Here is a 19,651-nt window from a genome sequence, read left to right as displayed (position 1 = left end):
CAAGCTGGCCAAAAGTTCTTTTGGGCCGAACGAGCCGTCCGGCGCGAACGAGCCGGGAATCACGTGACGCCGACGTCACGTGATTCCCGGCAAGTTCGCGCCGGACGGCTCGTTCGGCCCAAAAAGAACTTTTGGCCAGCTTGGGGGGGCCTCCTGACCCCCTCAAGCTGGCCAAAAGTTCTTTTTGGGCCGAACGAGCCGTCCGGCGCGAACTTGCCGGGAATCACGTGACGTCGCGTCTGAGTGACGCGGCGCCACGTGATTCCCGGCGAGTTTGCGCCGGACGGCTCGTTCGGCCCAAAAAGAACTTTTGGCCAGCTTGAGGGGGTCAGGAGGCCCCCCCAAGCTGGCCAAAAGTTCTTTTTGGGCCGAACGAGCCGTCCGGCGCGAACAAGCCGGGAATCACGTGACGCCGGCATCACTCGACGTGCCGCCGACGTCACATGCTTCTCGCCAAGGATTGCAGAAATGGCGTCCTCACTCCTCGCTCCATCACCAGGGAGTTGTGGTAAGTCGGGGGGGGGATTAAGGAGGGTGAGGGGGTTTATATTTTTATTTTGGCTCAACAATCGCGATTTCCCACATATCGAACATATCTATGTTCGATATGTGGGAAATCCGATCGTTTATGTCGAATCAATTTTTTAAGTAAAAAAAAAATATGAGTTGCGTTTTACTAATGCGGTCAATCCGAATGCACACCCCTAGCAGTGTCTGCCTGTACCTTCCAAGTTCCTAGTCCTTGTCTGAGTCTTCCAAGTTCCATGAGTCTTCATCTGAGTCTTCCAAGTTCCAAGTCCTCGCCTGAGTCTATTTCCATGAGTCTTTGTCCGAGTCTTCCAAGTTCCTGTCTTGGCTTGTTCCTGCCCTCATCCACCATCTGGCCTCATGCATTCGTTGTTCTCAAGCAGCAGGTAGGGAAAGGGCTACCGAGTTGCCTGAGGGCTACTCCTGAGACCAGCATTGCATTGCTGGGTCTCATTTGTGCGTGTAGGTCCAGTGAAGGGCTGACCCTGCCTTGTTCCTGTTCCGAAATTCCTTGCCTTAGTTTCAGTTCTGCCTTGTTCCTGTTCCACCCGTGCTTGCATGCCCTCACCTCCCACGGTGTGCCTTGGGGGCTCCTCCCTGAGTTGTGCCATGGTTCAGGGGCTCATGCTCTTCTATGAGCTAGCGACCACAACTCCATGCTCCCAACACCAGCCGTAGGCCACACTCGCAACAGTGAGCACCTGTGTGTGGGTACTTCTGCCTATGTCTGTGTGTGGGGGCTGTATATACCTGTTAGTGTGTCTGTCTATGTGAGTGCATGTTTTCCTCTGTGTGTGTTCATGTGTTTAATCTGCCCGCCGTTTCTTCTCTCTTCGCTGCCGGACGCTGCGAGGGAGGGCCTGCGCAATCGGCGCCGCAGACCCACCGGGGTAAGGCCCTTTAAACTCACCATTACCCTCGGGGGCTCCAGTGCTGATCGCGGGCCTTTCAAACGCCATCTTGCCGTCAAGTCCCGCCCACCAAGCAGACCTGCCTAGACCAGCCAATAGGAGCAGCCGCTCCTATCAACCAATCCAGAGAGGCTCCGGGGAACTTTAAAAGTTTAATCTGCCCGCCGTTTCTTCTCTCTTCGCTGCCAGACGCTGCAAGGGAGGGCCTGCGCAATCGGCACTGCAGACCCACCGGGGTAAGGCCCTTTAAACTCACCATTACCCTCGGGGGCTCCAGCGCCGATGGCGGGCCTTTCAAACGCCGTCTTGCCGTCAAGTCCCGCCCACCAAGCAGACCTGCCTAGACCAGCCAATAGGAGCAGCCGCTCCTATCATCCAATCCAGAGAGGCTCCGGGGAACTTTAAAAGTTTAATCTGCCCGCCGTTTCTTCTCTCTTCGCTGCCGGACGCTGCAAGGGAGGGCCTGCGCAATCGGCGCCGCAGACCCACCGGGGTAAGGCCCTTTAAACTCACCATTACCCTCAGGGGCTCCAGCGCTGATCGCAGGCCTTTCAAACGCCATCTTGCCGTCAAGTCCCGCCCACCAAGCAGACCTGCCTAGACCAGCCCACAGGAGCAGCCGCTCCTATCAACCAATCCAGAGAGGCTCCGGGGAACTTTAAAAGTTTAATCTGCCCGGCGCCGCTCGCCGAGTGTCATGCGCAGAAGGAGCGCAACAAAGGGGCAGGCCCCTTTGTGCAGCCCCTAAGTGTAGCCCTACAGGTTAAAAAAAAAAAAAAAAAAAAGGATTAGAAACACTCTCATAGCCCATTACCCAAGAATCTAACAGAATTTCACCCCATACCAAGATGACAAATCAACACATACCCACCATCAAACACTTCAACTCTGCTCACAAACCAGAGAAACACAACCAAAACTTTTCACTTCATAGAACACTAACTCCCATTATGGTAGCTCCCATTACACAAATGTTAGGTCTGTTAACCTTTTCAGTACTACTATTAAACACTCAATCACGACTAAAAAAGGCCACACTACTGAGTGATATACTCACTGAAGAAGTTCCGGACATTTGTGCGATCACAGAATCATGGCTGAAGGACACTGACACAGCTATATTAAATCAACTACCCACTGATGCTTACAACGTATTTTCTATTCCAAGGAACAAAAAAAAAGGTGGAGGTCTCCTCCTTGCTGCCAAAAAGAAATTTAACCTCTCATTCAAGCCATTCCTCTCCCTCACAAACTTGAAATTGGCCTATTTAAATCCAAGACGCTTCAAGTCTGCCTAATCTATGCTCCCCCAAACATTCTTGAAAATAATCCATCTCTACTCACATAATTCATTGCCAAACACATCAAAATCCATATTCCTGCTATTATCCTGGGAGACCTGAACCTTCACATCGACTGCATCCCACTATCTCCAGCCTGCGAAGCATTCATGACTTCACTAAATGCACTAGGATTTCAACAAGCAGTGACAAGTCCTACACACAAAGCTGGCCATACACTTGATGTTATATTTACCAATTCAATCATTCAAACAGACCTGCCCCTCTGTACCCCAATACCTTGGTCAGACCACTACCGAATCGATACATGTTGCACTATCAAACATCCCCCACCTACATCTCTCGGCAAAAAAACGATCTCCTTCCAAAAACAGGGACAAATGGAAGACATTATGAATGCACTGAAGACCTAAAAGAATTAGACCTCACTGATGCAGACACCGCCGCCTCATCTTGGTTTCAAATTACAAGCAATATAGCAGATAAGCTCTGCCCCATACAAACCAAAGAAATCAACACAGAAAAGATTAACAAAAAACCATGGTACACACCGGAATTAAAGTCAATAAAAAATGGAGCTCCGCAAATCTGAAAAGGAGTGGCGCAGAAACCAAAATACAACAACTCTTCAAAAATTCAAGGCTTTACTCCACCCCTACCGCCAAACCACTGATAAAGTAAAGAAGGACTATTATGCAGCAAAAATCCACCAATATCAATTTAATCCACACGCACTATTCCAATACGTAAAAAGCCTTGTTATTGCTCCAGTCAATACAAACTCAAACAACAAGGACGAATCAAAATGTGAGCAACTTGCTGCTTACTTCAGCAACAAAATACAATCTATTATGTCTTGCTTTAATTCACCAAGTCTACCCAACTCATCAGCAATGACCAACTGCACCCACAACAACAAACAATCTCCAGCTACTCTGTCTACCTCCACCATACAACCATCACCAACCACACATAGAGAAAGAAATTTTGAAGCAAGGCTTAACATTCTTGAAAATACATCTCAAATAGAAGTAGAATCAATACTAAAGAAAATTAAACCATCTCTACATCCCTCAGACACTATGCCCACAAAAACACTTCTATCTTTCCGCTCTATCATAGCGAAACCCATAGCAAAGATACTCAACAAATCAATCACACTGGGTACAGTACCTTCTCAATTTAAACATGCCATCATAAAACCGACTCTTAAAAAATCAAACCTAGACTCCTCGGACCCAGCGAACTATCGGCCAGTTTCGAACCTCCCCTTCCTTTCCAAAATTATGGAAAGAATCGTCAATAAACAACTCTCCGAATATCTTGATGAACATCAATTACTCTTCCCATCACAATATGGATTCAGAAAGCTCCACAGCACGGAAACTCTCCTCCTATCACTATCAGAATCACTCCTAAAAGCCCTAGACTCTGGCCACGCATACATACTTGCCCTACTGGATATATCTGCTGCCTTTGACACTGTTAATCACAACACACTTATCACACGCCTTTCTGAAATAGGTATTTCTGGCACTGCACTACTCTGGTTCCAATCATACCTGAGTAACAGGACTTACAGTGTTAAAAGTGGACAATGTGAATCTAAACCTAGAAGCCTCACACAAGGAGTACCCCAAGGATCTGCACTTTCGTCAACGCTGTTTAATATTTATCTCACTCCATTATGCCGCCTTCTATCAAAACTGGGTTTCCAACACTTTATTTACGTGGATGATATGCAGATTCTCATACCTATAAAAAAACTCTCTTTCAAATGCTCTGAACACTTGGAATGCAGTCCTCACTGAAATAAAAAAACTCCTCACCGACAACTTTCTAGCTATCAATACTAACAAGACTGAACTTCATATCACCTGCAAACAACTCCACACTGAACACAACAGTCCTACCCCAAGGCTACCCTCCGGCGGCACAAGTCTGCAGCCTTGGCGTTATTTTAGACGACAACTTTACCTTTAAAAAATTCATCGCTGACACTGTTAAAAGCGGATTTTTTAAGCTTAACACACTAAAGCGTATCAGACCTCTACTACACCCATACGACTTCCGCACGGTTCTACAAGCCACAATTCTATCAAAACTTGACCACTGCAACGCTTTGCTATTAGGCCTACCAAAAAACACATTACAGCCATTACAAATACTTCAGAATGCAGTGGCACGCATCATCACCAACACGCACCGCTACGATCACATCACTCCTGTGCTTCAATCACTTCACTGGCTACCTGTTGCATCCAGGATCATTTACAAATCGATGACTCTTTCATAAGGCCATTTACAACCAAAACATGCAATGGTCTCCCGAGCACCTGTATTTCAAAAAAACAAACCGTCCAATCAGATCTCAACATCAGGCCAGACTGCCGATCCCTTCTCCTAAACTAACCAAACTTACATCCACTAAAAAATGTTCCCTCATTATAGCAGGAACCAAAATGTGGAACAGTATGCCCACGGATCTTCACCAAGAACCCTGCCACCGAAAATTTAAGCAGAACTTAAAAACATGGCTGTTTAGAAAGTCCTTCCTTTGAAAGATGTAAATTATGCAATTACATACTTCGCTTCTCAACTTACTCCTGATTCCTGTATACTGCCTTGCCTTTCCCTTTCCCACCGACTCCCATTCTTCCCTGATATGGGGGGGGGGGGGTGGAGAGGAGAGAAGAGAGTCAGACTAGTAGTGTGGGTATGACTCCCTTCCCCCCCTTCTATGATTCCCCCTTTCCCTTACCCTCATTTTCCCTTACAAATAACTCCCTTCAAGTCAGACTTTTGTTAATATTATTACTCATATATATTTGATATGTATACTCCTAGTTTTTCTGTTAAATTAGCACTTTACTTATTCCACTGATGTTCATTGTAAAGCCTTTGGCTGAATTACTGTTTGCTGTAAACCGAGGTGATGTGCATTACGTACCGCGGTATATAAAAAACTATAAATAAATAAATAAATAAATAAATAAATAAATGTGTCTGTGTATGTGCCTGTGTTTGCATGCATGCATGCGTACATGCGTACCTGTGTGTTCTTGCGACAGTGCTTTGCAGATAGAGCATAATGCGTATAGTCTTTGCATGTTGCACCATCCACTTTTCCGGGTACCACCTGTTGGCCACAAGTACGCATGATAGTGTGACCAGCACAGTTGACTATAATTAATTAAACACATAGAACAAATGTAGTGCAGGACAAGTAAATGAATGTACAGACTCAGCATAATTTTATTATTTAAATGTTTATATTCTACCCTTCAAAGTGGATTACATTCAGGTACTATAGGTATTTCTCTATCCCCACAGGGCTTACAATCTTGCAAGCAAATTTTCAAACCGCCAAGCGTGTAAATAACAGAGGTTCCGCTCGTGGCTGGGCACTCACACGCTGCATGCATTTATGGAAGGGCCTGGCCACGCGTGTACCCCTGTTAGATCCAGAAGTGCCTGGCACTGAAAAATGGGTGAGCTAGTGGGCATGGTCTGGGCAGGGAATTGGGGCGGGAATGGCCGCTGTCCTCGGGAAGCATGAGCCAGCAGCTGGCTGGCATGCAGAAACTACTTGTGCTCCAGAGGAGCAATAAATAGTAAAATAAAAAAATTGGCGATAGCTAGCTTAGGTTTAGGGGGCAGGAAGAAAAGGGAAAGAGAGGGGAACATTAGGTAGGAGGGTAGGAAAGTTCCCTCCCAGTCCACTCCTTAATGGGAGCTGACTCTTTTTTACAATCCTATAATGTTTGGGTTTGTAAAAATTGAAAACATGTAAATAATGTTCAACAGAATGGACTCACTTCACTTATAAAGCAATTATACACACAAGGACCAATGAATACAAGTGACCCTTGAATGGTGAAAATATTGGCCTTGAATTTCAGCAACCGCAGGGAGGTCTGAAGGTCCTTCACATACACAAGGAATTTTTCTCCTTTTGCTTAAAATATCTTCATGTTTTAATGGGAGAAACTTTGAATTGGATTTCTTGGGCATTTGAAGATGAACGGAAACTTATCAGTCTAAAGCATCCAATTCTTCCATTTTGCAGTCATTTTATAGTAAAATGCTTTTTTGAGTCACTTTCTCAGATGGGTAGATTAGGGTCCCGGAAAATAACCAAAGGAATTTGGAAAGCAGTTTTCAAAACCCATTTCCGTGTGTAAATGCTTATTTACCCAGTTAAAAGAGCCATTTGAAAATTGTCCACTCTGTATACAGATAAAAATTGGGACACCTTGAAACAATGCCTCTACCTTTACTAACAATTTTGTGGAGGCATTTCTGGGATGGTGTTAGACAGACAGAGAGCTGGAGTCAAAAATCATATGTCGATTTGCATTTTCAAAATTATACACATTGTTTTGGTGAGAAAAAATAGGGCCATCCGTAGCGAGGTGAAATGGGACAACTGCCCTGAGCCTCACTCTGAGGGCTCAGCAGAGGCACTGTGGCTCCAGCCCTGATATCACTTCCATTTTGTGAGTGCTAGCAGCAGGTCTTGAGTTGCGGTAGCCTATGAGGAAGCAGCAGAGACTGGCGACCTGGTAGAAGATCTTCAATGTCTGGAGAACCCCGCCTCCTCGCTCTTTAACCTCTGGGGGTTGGGGGATGCTCTGGCAGATTCACCCTGGGCCCTACACCTCATCTAGGATCAGCCTTCGGAAAAAAAAAAAAACCCCTCGCAATTCTTTAAAGGAAAAGTATGCTTGTATTTCCTTTTTGATAAACTGGTATGAAATCAGTGAGCAAAATACCTGCAAACTTTGCATCTGCCCACACAGTTTTGAAACCTGCCCCCATGAAGACTAGTTCCATCTCCCTGAGGCTCAGAACTTAAGTGGCACTGAAGGAGTTCAGTATTTATGCTGGCACTGCAACAACATACTGTAAAATAATTTGCAGGTAGGCAGTGGTCATTGGATGGTATATTGTTTGCTATGTTGTCTTTTCCCCTATGTCTCTGTAAATATTTCATCTTTTCTGTTTTGGGCTGCAATGATTTTGCAGCTATACAGATGTTTAGAATTTCTTGCTAATAGTAGGATGTCAGGGCTGGGGAAAAATGTACTAAAAATCCCAGCTGGAAGTCAAACCCCTTTGATCATCAGAAACTTCCAGGATATATATACATAAATACACATTTATACTTTACATACATGTATAGCAGCTATGGATTACAATATGCTTTAGCCCTATAGACAAATTACTACTAATTGCTTTCTCCCTTGACTGGTGAGACTCATTAGGTTTTTGTCATTCATTCACTTGGCATTTTCTTCTGGAAATCATTGCACACTGTTTAACCAATTCTAATTTTAAAGTATTTGCTCCTGAGGTCTGTTATGTCTCTTCTTTTCTTAAATTAACTTCAGAATAATATAGCATAGCACATAAAGGAGAATGAAAAGTTTTCACATTTTTAATACAAGACTGATTTTATTATATTACCAGGGAAATAAGTTAGATTGCTATTGCAGTCTCAATAAATCACACATGAAGTCTTCTTTTTTATGAATTAAATTTTTATTTAAATAAAAGTGTTATGTTTATATTTGAACTGACAACTAAATCTGATAATTAGAGTGCATGAAGTTGGCTTTGATTGGCATTGTAATTGGATTGTCATTGGGCTGAAAACCTATTATCTTTGGATCATGCCCCATGAAATCTGTTGAAGAAACTTTGCTGCCAGTCATTAAAGCCACCATTTTGGTTTAAAAATTAGATCTGAAAGACTTCTTACCACTGCAAATGTAATTTAAAACAGTCTTGTTAATTAAAATAGTATTAAAAGTATAGATCTTTCTGAAAATATATTTCTCATATTATGGGCCTCATTTACTAAGCATTTTTCCCATAGACACAGAATGGGAGAAAAGCATTAGTAACTCAGGCCCTATGTTAGGTACACTGTTTGCTAAATACTTATCCAATTGTGTTGCGGGTCCTATCCGTGCTCGGCTTGTGCCCGGGCCTGCTCACCTCGTCCATGCTCCGACGGGCCCCGGGTCGTCCTCCCCCGCTGTTGCTGCCAGCTCGACTGAGCCTCGGCGTCCCGCGGTGGCGACTGCCGGGCCTTCTTTTGCTCACCAGGCCTCACGGCGGGACTCGGCATCCTCTTTGGTGTTGGCCATGCCCCTAGCGCACGCGCAGACCGCCAAGCCTCTTAAAGGGCCAAGGGCGGGTCCCAGCTCCATGGTGCACCCTGATTGATAGGATTACATAAGGAAGTGGTCAGATACCATCTCCTCACCTTGGCAATTGGGTCATATACTCTGGTGCCTCTAGTTTGCCTTCAAGCATCTCTTGTTCCAGAGTCTCTTGTTCCAACGTCTCCTGTTCCAGTGTCTCCTGTTCCAGCGTCTCCTGTCCCTTCGTTTCTCCATCCCTGGTAATACCCTTTGGACTGATCTCACGGTACTGACCTCTGTCTGTTCTCTGACTACTCCTGATCGCTGCCTGGAACCAACCTCTGCCTGACCACTGACTACACCTGATCGCTGCCTGGATCTTGACCTCTGCCTGTCCACTGACTTCTCTTGATCGCTGCCTGGAAATTGACCTCTGCCTGACCTGACTACTTCCGGATTGACTAAAGGTACTGACCCCTGCTTTGGCTAAACATTCTGGACTGATACTCTGGCCTTGATCCTTGCTATCTACTTGGACTCTCTGTTCTGGCCTCCTGTGACCTTTGGACATTCTCCTTTGAACATCGACCGTACACCCTTGTTCATGGTGGGCACTCCCCTGCGTTTCCTCTCTAGGAGATCCTGCAAGGCCCACCTAAGACCAGGCGGCCTGGGTAACCAAGGGCTCAATCTGAGGGAACCCCGGGATGCTAGCTCCAGCTGGCCTCTCTCTCCTCCTGTGCTCTGCCTCCTGGTGGCAGGTGCTTTCCGGGTCCGAGGTTTGGTACGGAGGTGCAGGTTTGGTACGGAGGGCCGTACCAAACCTGCACCAGGCCAATGGTCCACCTCCAGCGCAACAAATTGCTTACAGAAAAAAAACTGCATGGAAAAACAATCCATTTCAGCAGATGTTGCTCAGTGACATTCATCATTATTAGTGACTGAAAAGTACATTATTTATTTTTATTACTTTCTAAGGGGTAGATTTTAAGAAAGTGCGCCTTCGTGTACTTTTGTTGGCGCACCAGGCGCAAACAAAAGTACGCTTGGTTTTAGTAGATACGCGCGTAGCCGCGCGTATCAGCTAAAATCCAGGATCGGCGCGCGCAAGGCTGCCGATGTCATGTAGCCGGCGCGCGCCGAGCTGCGCAGCCTTCCGCCATTCCCTCCAAGACCGCTCCGAAATCGGAGCGGCCTCGGAGGGAACTTGCTTTCGCCCTCCCCTCACCTTCCCCTCCCTTCCTCTATCTAACCTACCCCCCCCCCCCGGCCCTATCTAGACCCCCCCCTACCTTTGTCGGGGGATTTACGCCTCCCGGAGGGAGAAGTAAATCCCCGCACGCCAGCGGGCCGTTAGCGCGCCGAGACGCGACCTGGGGGCGGTTCCGGAGGGCGCGGCCACGCCCCCGGACCGCCCCGGGCCGAAACCACACCCCCGGGCCCACCCCCAAAATGCCGCGTCCCGCCCCCAAAACGCCGCACCGATCCAACACGCCCCCAACACGCCCCCCTCAAAAAACCCCGGGACTTACGCGAGTCCCGGGGCTCTGCGCGTGCCGGTAGGCCTATGGAACATAGGCGCACCAGCGCGCAAGGCCCTGCTCGTGTAAATCCGGGCGGATTTACGTGAGCAGGGCTTTTAAAATCCGCCACTTAATGTTTGATGACCTGCCTTACATCAAGTATTTCAAGTTGGCACATAATCAAAATTGCATAAGTAAATGCAATACACATTAAGACAATTCTCATTATAAAACACAACAGTTCAGCCATTGCAACATATTTAAACAAGTACTTAACCCATAATTTCAAAGGCTTGGGTCAAAATCCAAGATTTGGTCAGTTTTCTGAACCATAAGTACAGTAATTTGTTTCTGACTTTACTTCAAATGGTATTGAAGTAAAGTATTCCAAAGTATAGGATAGAAGTAGTTAAATTCTATACTATAGTGTGGAAGATAATTTAGCCTCAGACAGAAAAGTTACCAACATCATGAACTGCTGGGAAAATTGAAGTACCATAGCAGGCCAGCAGGTAAGTCAAGTATTTTGGCTCATTCAAGTATAATCATTTAAAGATTAAAGATAAAACCTTGAATTTTATCCTAGACTCTACCGGGAGCCAATACAGATCATATAGAAGTGGTGAAATATGGTCATTCTTTTTTGACCCTGTTAATATCCTCTCTGCAGTATTCTGAAGCAGCTGCAGCTAGCCCAAGGTATCCATGATAAGGCAAATTGCAATAATATATTATGCTGCTAATCAGAGAATGGAATATAGTGGTGAGATCCCTACACTCAAGGTACAGCCACAGTTACTGGATCTGTCATAACAACAACAAAAAAAAAATAATATTTTACCTATAATACTTGAATTGTTATGGACAAGTTACAATTTGTTTGAACACCCTGTTCTTAACCACTGTCATCGGTTTTTCATGACCTAAAATTAATTTTCCGACAAAACGTTACAATGATGTAGCTCTGTAGCTCACTAAGTGGAGGTTTATTTTAGGATCACCACTGAAGTAAGACCATGTGGTTGGATCCAGACTGTGAGCAGATTTTTGAGTACAGATCCAGAGTTGGGAGGGAACCTCAAGAGAAAAGGCAGTATGGAGGAGGACTTTGCTAACTTATTCCCTGATACAGCTACCATGTCCCAAGAAAAGATCCTATTCTGTATTCCACCACCTACCGCCACTGGAGGAGGCCATTTCCCCACACAAAGTAATATTTTTTTTTTATATAAAAACTCAGTCAAGGCCCCCCTCACAACTTCCAGCCCCCTCCACTTTGTTAAAAAGTATCTCCTCCGAGAGCTGTCCCCCCACTGCCCACTCTAGCCCATCCTCCTGAAACCGCCCCCCCCCCCCCCACCCCCTCAAAACTCACCAAATCTTGCCTGGAGATCTAGTGGGGTCCTGGGAGCAACCGCTCCATTCTCAGACCGGGCAGACACCATTTTGAAAAATGATACCTGACACCCTTTGCCCCTATCATATGACAGGGGCTATCAGTGCAATTAGATAGTCCCAGTCACATATTAGGGCTAAAGGGTGACTGGTGCCATTTTTAAAAAAGGTGGCTACTGGTATCCTGGAGTGGAGGAGATACTCCAGACCCTCACTAGACCACCAAGGAGGATTTGGTAAGTCTGGGGGTGTTAGAAGGGTGGGCTAGGTTGGATGATGGGGATCTGACTTCCATAGAGAGGGGGTATTTTTTAACAAAGGGGAGGGGATGGAACCTGTAAACAGTATATTATTTTAAAAATATTATTTTTCTGGGGAAATGGCCACCTTTCCAAGCGGTGGGGAAGGTAGGTCAAGAGGTTCTCTGGAGACACCTAGGCTCTGAGTCTCGGGGTTTTTCTTGTTTTTGATACCTGAAAATAGCATTCACTATTTTTAAACAATGCACACTATTTTCTGAAACCAAATACAAACAAAAAATAAACTAAAACAAATAAAAAAATATTCATAACAAATGGCATACAAAACTAAAGTGTCAATCTTTTATATTGTTTGCAAAGTGAAAAGATATAATAATGCACTGATAATACTCCTAATCCCCCAGTATCTTTTTTAAATCAAATATGATCATCATATAATCGATAAAATGTTTCACAGATCTCAACTCTGCCTTATAGATTATAATCATGGGTCACCTGCAATCTCCACATAACATTTAGTTTTCCATTTTTTTTGCAATTAAAATGTTCACTTATCTTGAATAAATCCCTGTTAAGGTCCAGGAGTCAAATAGATTCTACAAAGAATGTTCTTATATTCGCCCACATAACCCAACACAGATCCATGTTTCAGGCACTAATGTTCTTCCTCAGGGTATGGTTACTTTATGTTTTATTTCCATCCGGCATTTCATCATGTCCTGGGCAATTTCTTGCTGAAACACTGGATGAAAATAAAACATGAAGTGACCATACCCTAAGGAAGGACATTAGAGTCTGAATCATGGACCCGTGTTGGGCTACATGGGTGAATATAGGAGCATTCCATATATTATTCCATATATTATTCCATATATTAATTTGACTCCTGGAATTTAATGGAGATTTATTCCAAATAAAATATTTTTAAAAATGTTATGTGGGGATTGCAGGAGATCCATGTTTATATATAAGGCAGAGAGTTGGGATCTCAGAATATCCCAGTCCTACACACTCGCAGCAGGTAAGATCTGATTGCTTTCTGTCAGTCAACAACTCTTCAGGACCTTCCTCAGCTAGGCAGTTTTGACTCTGAGCTCCCCCCAAGAACAATCCTTCTCTAATTATTCTCACTGGAGAGATGAGGAGTAGGGAGGTTTTTCACCTCTCTTCCTTAAGATTGTTTCTTCTTTTCATGTATCCTCGCAGGAATTCACTTTCTTAAACCCCAAGATTACTTCCATCCTTGAAGACCAGGGAACTCTAACTTTGGGCCCCAACCCAGGACAGGAACATTTTTTCTGACAATTCTCTTTTGAGAAAAGACCTATTTTTGGACCTTTCCCTATGGAGGGAAAGACCTCACCGTGGCACCATTCCATGAAGAGGTGGTATTCTCAGACTACGGCCTTCCAGACTGACTTCTCAGGACTCCCCTCTATACTAACTAGGCACAGGAGTTAAACCTAAGATACCTCCCTCAGGGGAGTGTCAAACTTCCAAAACACAACTACATTTTTCTGACATCTCTCACAGGTGCAGGATCTTTTGATACCAGTGACTGTAACATAGTAACATGGTTAATGATGGTAGATAAAGACTAAAATGGTCCATCCAGTCTGCCCAGCAAGTTGCTTAGAGTGATAACTGCTGCTCCGTGGAAGTTATCTTCAAACCCTCTGTTAAGGGTAGTAATTGTTACTCCATGCAGATTCTTCCATGCAGAAATGTTAACTTTAAGATTAATAGAGGTTACCCCATTTCTTTATTTCAGTTCTCTAGCCACTAGGGATCCTTTATTTTTCTCCCATGCCCTTTTGAATTCATTACCATTCTTGTTTCCACGACCTCTTCCAGGAGGGTATTCCATGCATCCACCACTCTTTTCGTGAAAAACTATTTCCTGACATTGTTCATGAGTCTTCCCACTTGGAGTTTCATATCATGACTAGGGTTGCCAACTTCGTCTTCACATTTCTGAATATCTGTAGATGCTATTTAATATTTTCATGATGGAGTTTTCACATGTGGCACCCCCCTTTGGTCTGGACGATGAATTACCCCTATGCTTATGGTGGGGAGTACCACATGAGAAATTATATTTACTAATATGATTTATTTTGGGGTTCATAGCCTGAATGGAAGATAAGCAGGGTCCCAGTCACCTCAATACCACAATTATGCGCCCTACCCAAGCAAGCTCTTACTTGACCAGATAAAATCATCACACCAGAATAAAACAGTAATTAACCCTTTTACTAGTACTGTGTAAGTAGAAAGTAAATCCAACTAGAATATTAAATGGGAAAAGTACAGTAGTGAAGTATAATTTAAACTTGTAATTTTATTTTAAATCAAGTAATGCAAAAATAACACTGGATATAGCCTGTTAGCCAGGGCAACCAACCTACTCAAATGGATAGTAAAAAAAAAATAGGGAATGCTAACAGAGAAAGGTTGGGAGGAAAAGCAGTGAAGTATACAGCTTTCAAAAATTATCTTTACCCATGAGTACTCAAAAAGGGGAAGAGAGGGAAACAGATCCACTCTAATGTCACCAGTTTTTAAAGGAAGTACCCAGTCCCAAACACAAAATTGTGTGGGAAAACAAACAATCAAGAAAATCCCAAGATGGTGGAGCTGGCTAAATGATAAACCAAATAGAAGAGCACTGCAGCATGTGAATAGTCTCTCTCTCCTGGGGAGCTTCCCCAAATGGCTTACTTGGTACTAAACAGAAAGTGGATCTGGTTTCTGTCTCTTACAGAAAGCCCAAGGTCCATTACTTTTTCTTTTCCAGTACCTGCCAGCAAGGGTTTATGTTTGACATTTGCTGAAAGGCTAAAGCAGTTAAGATGAGATACTGAATTTGTGACAAAAGGCAAGGAAATAAAACTTCTCCCTCCTCTGCTAAGATACTCTCTGTGCAATGTTTAGATTATTTAACTCAGTCTCTTTGCAGGTTAATCCAGCCATGTGCTTCTGGGCCTTGTTATTTCTGAAAAGGAAATATCTCAGTCTCTCAACTCTTGGCTCCTCTGTCCTTTGTTAGAATTTTACATGTAGCTCAGCTAATAAGCAATAGTGATGTGAATTGGGTCCGGAATCGTATCCGGAATCGGAATCATGGGATCGGAATCGTAGCCATTTTTTTTATCGGCTGCGACTGATCCCGATCCCGATAAACTCACCCCAACCCCTAAAATCAAATTCTATAGAATCCCCCTACCCTCCCAAGCCCCCCAAAACGTTCTTTAAGTACCTGGTGGTCCAGCAGCCCTCCCGACCCCTAAAAACTTTTTTAAAGTACGTGGTGGTCTAGTGGGGATCCCAGGAGCGATCTCCTGCTCTCGGGCCATCAGCTTCCAGTAAACAAAATGGCGCTGATGGCCCTTTGCCCTTACCATGTGACAGGGGCTACCGGTGCCATTGGCCAGCCCCTGTCACATTTAAGGAGCAATGGATGGCCCGCACCATGTTTAAAGATGGCACCGGCCATCCATAGCTCCTACCATGTGACAGGGTCCGACCAATAGCACCGGTAGCCCCTGTCACATGGTAAGGGCAAAGGGCCATCAGCGCCATTTTGTTTACTGGCAGCCGACGGCCTGAGAGCGGGAGATCGCTCCCGGGATCACCGCTAGATCACCAGGTACTTTAAAAATGTTTTGGGAGGATCGGGAGGGTGGGGGATACTAAACAATTAGATCTAAAGGGTCGGGGTGGGTTTTGGGGGGTTTTTTGGGATGTGTTCCCTTTCTCCCCTCCCCCCAAACAGATACGAAAACCACTCGAACCATTCGAGGGGTTTCCTATCTGTTTTGGGGGGGGGGGGGGGCTTCGATATCTGACAAATTTTGAAATATCATACCAATATTTCAAATCGTCAGAAAAACGATTCACATCCCTAATAAGCAAGAACAACTGTCTGTTTCTCTATTTCCTCATAGTGGAGACTTCCATCTCTTCCTCTTGCAAATTAGCTCTTCAGGAGAAGAACAGATTGAAGGGCTGCCAGATACACTCCTTACTTCCTGGCTCCTGGCTCCAACTCCTGGCTAACCCCACCCCACACACACAGAGTCAGCCAAAATGGGGCCTTTTCTACCTTAAATGGTCTCCCAGCATTCCTTTGGCTTCATCCTCTGCTGGCTATATAGTGCTGTTCTCTTGGCAGGTTAAACAGTACAGCCCTTTTCACAACTTGTTAACATTGTGAGTGCTGGATGCTTGTTCTTGCAGAACATTTGTCATTCACAGGAGAACACACTGGGGTTTTTGACATATTTTTATATTCCTTCAGCTTGGCTGTGGCAGCTTGCAGTCTCTGCATGGTTGAACCCCCCCCCCCTTTTTTTTTTCAGGTCAAAAACACATCACTAAGATCTAAATGCAGCTCATTCCACATTCTAAGGTTCTAACACATGATAAGCTCATAGGGGAAGGAACATGGTTTAAAGTAGCTTGCTACACACACACATGACTTTTATTGATACTCTTCAACATTAGAAAAACACAGAAGCAGAGAGCATAATAGCAGATAAGAACCCATCTAATCTGCCCATTAGTTGACCCTTTGTTCTAGAACTAGCAGCTAGGATTGGTTTTAGCAGCTCAGCTGCCAAAATACTGTTTTGTAAAATTGTTTAGGCCTTTGATTAAATCTTAGACTGAAGCCTATGTAAGTGACATCTTCTCGCTTCAGAATAGGTTCCATTTATCACCATTCGCTGATGTCCATCAGTCAGCCAATTTGTAATCCATTCTACCACCTTGGGACCAACTCCCAGTTCTCTTATTTAATTCATGAGGCAAGCCTCCTATGAGGGACCATATTAAATGTCTTTCTAAACTCCAAGTAATTCATATTGAGTGCTATTTCTTGATCTAATTCTCTAGTCACCCAATTAAAGAAACTCAAACAGATTTATTTAGCAGAACCTTCCTTTAGTAAAACCATGTTGTATTGAATTGTGCAACCCATTGATTTATAAATAGTTAATTATTCTTTCCTTTAGCAGAGTTGCCATTAATTTTGCCACCATTGAGGGAAGCTTAACTAGCCAGTGTGTGAGCCCTTCAGCTGTGGTGGGATTGGCACTGCCTGGCTAGCAAACCAGCTGGACTCCCACTGACAGTAGGCAGACTTGCTTGAAGTAGACAGAAGGTGGGTTTCACTTGTACCAGCTTCTTTCCCTGGAAGTTGAGCTGTTGGGTTCTAGGCTGGAGGACATAGCCAGGGGTCCTGGAGATCATGGACAGACAGAAGCAGTAGCCAGGCTGAGGTCAGAGCAGGTGGAGGGCAATTTGTGTTGAGATCCAGGCAAGTTCAGATCCAACAGGAAGTCCAAGAAGGCAGGCAGGGAAGATGAGAGTGAGGCCAAGGAAAGACAAGGAGATGACGAGAAGTACTGGAGCAGAAACAAAGCAGGACTGGGACAGAGAAAAACCTGGTAGAAGCAGATGCAAGGCAGGCTGGACTGAAATAGGGCAAGCTTGAGCAGGAATGAGTAACGTGTTCTGCAGGTGAAGTCATGGCTGGAAGACCTGTTGCTGAGGCATCAGATAAGTAGGGAAAGCAGGCTTAATTAGCGCTGTTGAGCTGATGACTTCAGAGAACACTGCAGCCAGGTTCCTGCCATAGATCCTTATTGGGAGACATGTGTGTGTGTGTGCGCGCCTAAGGTAGCCTATGGTCACAGTTTTGAAAGTTGACCTTAGAAGGTTCCAAGACAGCGACCTGCCACGATCTTGAAGAAGAGCCCCAAAGTTAGTGAGGCTGGCTGTGGGACAGAACCACAGTCAATCAAGCATCACAAGTAATTTACAACTTTCTCCCTGCTACCACTTTTATGAAACAGGACTACAATCAGCCTTTTCCCATCTTGCAGCAACCTGGCAATTTCCAAGGATCTACTGAACAGTTCCTTTAGTGGACTTTCCAGCACTTCTCTGAGCTCCCTTAGTATCATGGGATATATCTTATCTGGCCCATGGCCTGTCCACTTTCAGTTTTGCTTGTTCCACCAAAACACTCTCTTTTGTAAATGAGGTTTTATCTATCCCACTCTCATCCATAGTTTTGCCAACCAGCAGCAGTCCTCTTAGGTTTTCTTTACTGAACACCAACTGAATTATTTGTTTAGTATTTCTGCTATTTCTTTCTCTTTCCCCATGCATTGCTCCCTGTTTCCTTTCAGTCTTTCAATGCCACATTTGGCCTTCCTACTTTCTCTGATATATCTGAAAAATGCTTTGTCATCTCATTTTACCTCTTTGGCAATATTTTCTTCTACTCAATCTTTCATTATCCTGATTTATATCTTTGTCTCTTTCAGCTTCACCAGATAATATTCCTGTTCCTCTTTTTTGAATTCCTTTGTAATTTTGAATGCCCATTTTGCCTTTGTTTTGGCCACCTCCTTGAAAAACCATATTGGTTTCCTTTTTCTCATTTTATTTACATATTTTACATAAAGGCTTATTGCCTTTATCAAATCTCCTTTTAATTTGGCACACTGTTATTCCACTTTACTCATCTCCTCCCAGCCTTCTAGCTGCTCTTTAAGGTATGTTGCCATTTTACCAAAGTCCATATTTTTTAAATCCAAGACTTTGATCTTCATGTGACTTTTGACTTTTGACTGTTATATTAAACCATAGCTTTGGACGATCAATGGGGATCAGGTGGGCACCAACCCTGACATTAGCAATACTATCACTATTTGTGAATACCAGGTCTGGTCCACTATAACTTCTTCCCTAAAAAAGGGAAAAATGTTACTGTCCCAGGCCGTGCCCCGGGACCTGCACCTACCACATGGCCGGTCTGGCCGCAAGAATGCCTCCCTTTCGGCCTCCCAGGCAAGAGAAGCGGCCCTCTGCAGTATTCTCCCTGCGAGGGAGATGCCGGCGCTGATCCGCGGCTGGCCCCTCCCCCTAGGCGCAAGCACGCGCATGCCAGGGCTTCAGATTTAAAGGGGCTAGCGCGGGAAACTCGGGACCAGCCTCCTGATGATGTCAGATGCTGCCGGGCCATTTAAACCTGGCAGCTGCAGCTATACCTCGCCTTGCAACGAGGTTCTCTCAGTTCGCTGAGTTTCTAGTTGCTGCTTTAGATCCTGGATCGTCTCTTGTGTCTTCTGGCTTCTGACCCGGCTTCGTCTCCTGACTCCTCTTCAGCTTCCGCCCCTGGTTTTGGTATTGACTTCTGACTTCTGGATTCCGACCCGGCTCCGTCCCATGATTCCGTCTTCAGCTTCTGCCCCTGGCCTTGGCTTGGATCTTTGACTTCTGGCTTCTGACCTGGCTTCGTTCCTGGACTCTGGCTTCGGCCTTTCCTCCACCTCAGGTATCCGGTACTTGCTGGCCCAGAGGAGTCTCCTAAGTCCCAGCGGCTCAGGCTCTCACGGGCTCATCCCGGGGGAGCCGCGGGCTTCCGAGGGTGAAGACTATTCCGGTCTCCTGGGTCCAGCTGTCCTCACCATCCGCCTCTTTGGCCACTGCCTGGATCCTTGGTCTCATAGGGTCCAGCCTAAGTCCAAGAGGCCCAGGTCCCTATGGGCTCCTCCTGGGGGGACCTCG

Source organism: Rhinatrema bivittatum, chromosome 3 (assembly GCF_901001135.1).
Source record: "Rhinatrema bivittatum chromosome 3, aRhiBiv1.1, whole genome shotgun sequence".
NCBI lineage: Eukaryota > Metazoa > Chordata > Amphibia > Gymnophiona > Rhinatrematidae > Rhinatrema > Rhinatrema bivittatum.
The sequence above is the reverse complement of the archived record's forward strand: the minus strand, read 5'-3'. Positions refer to the sequence as shown.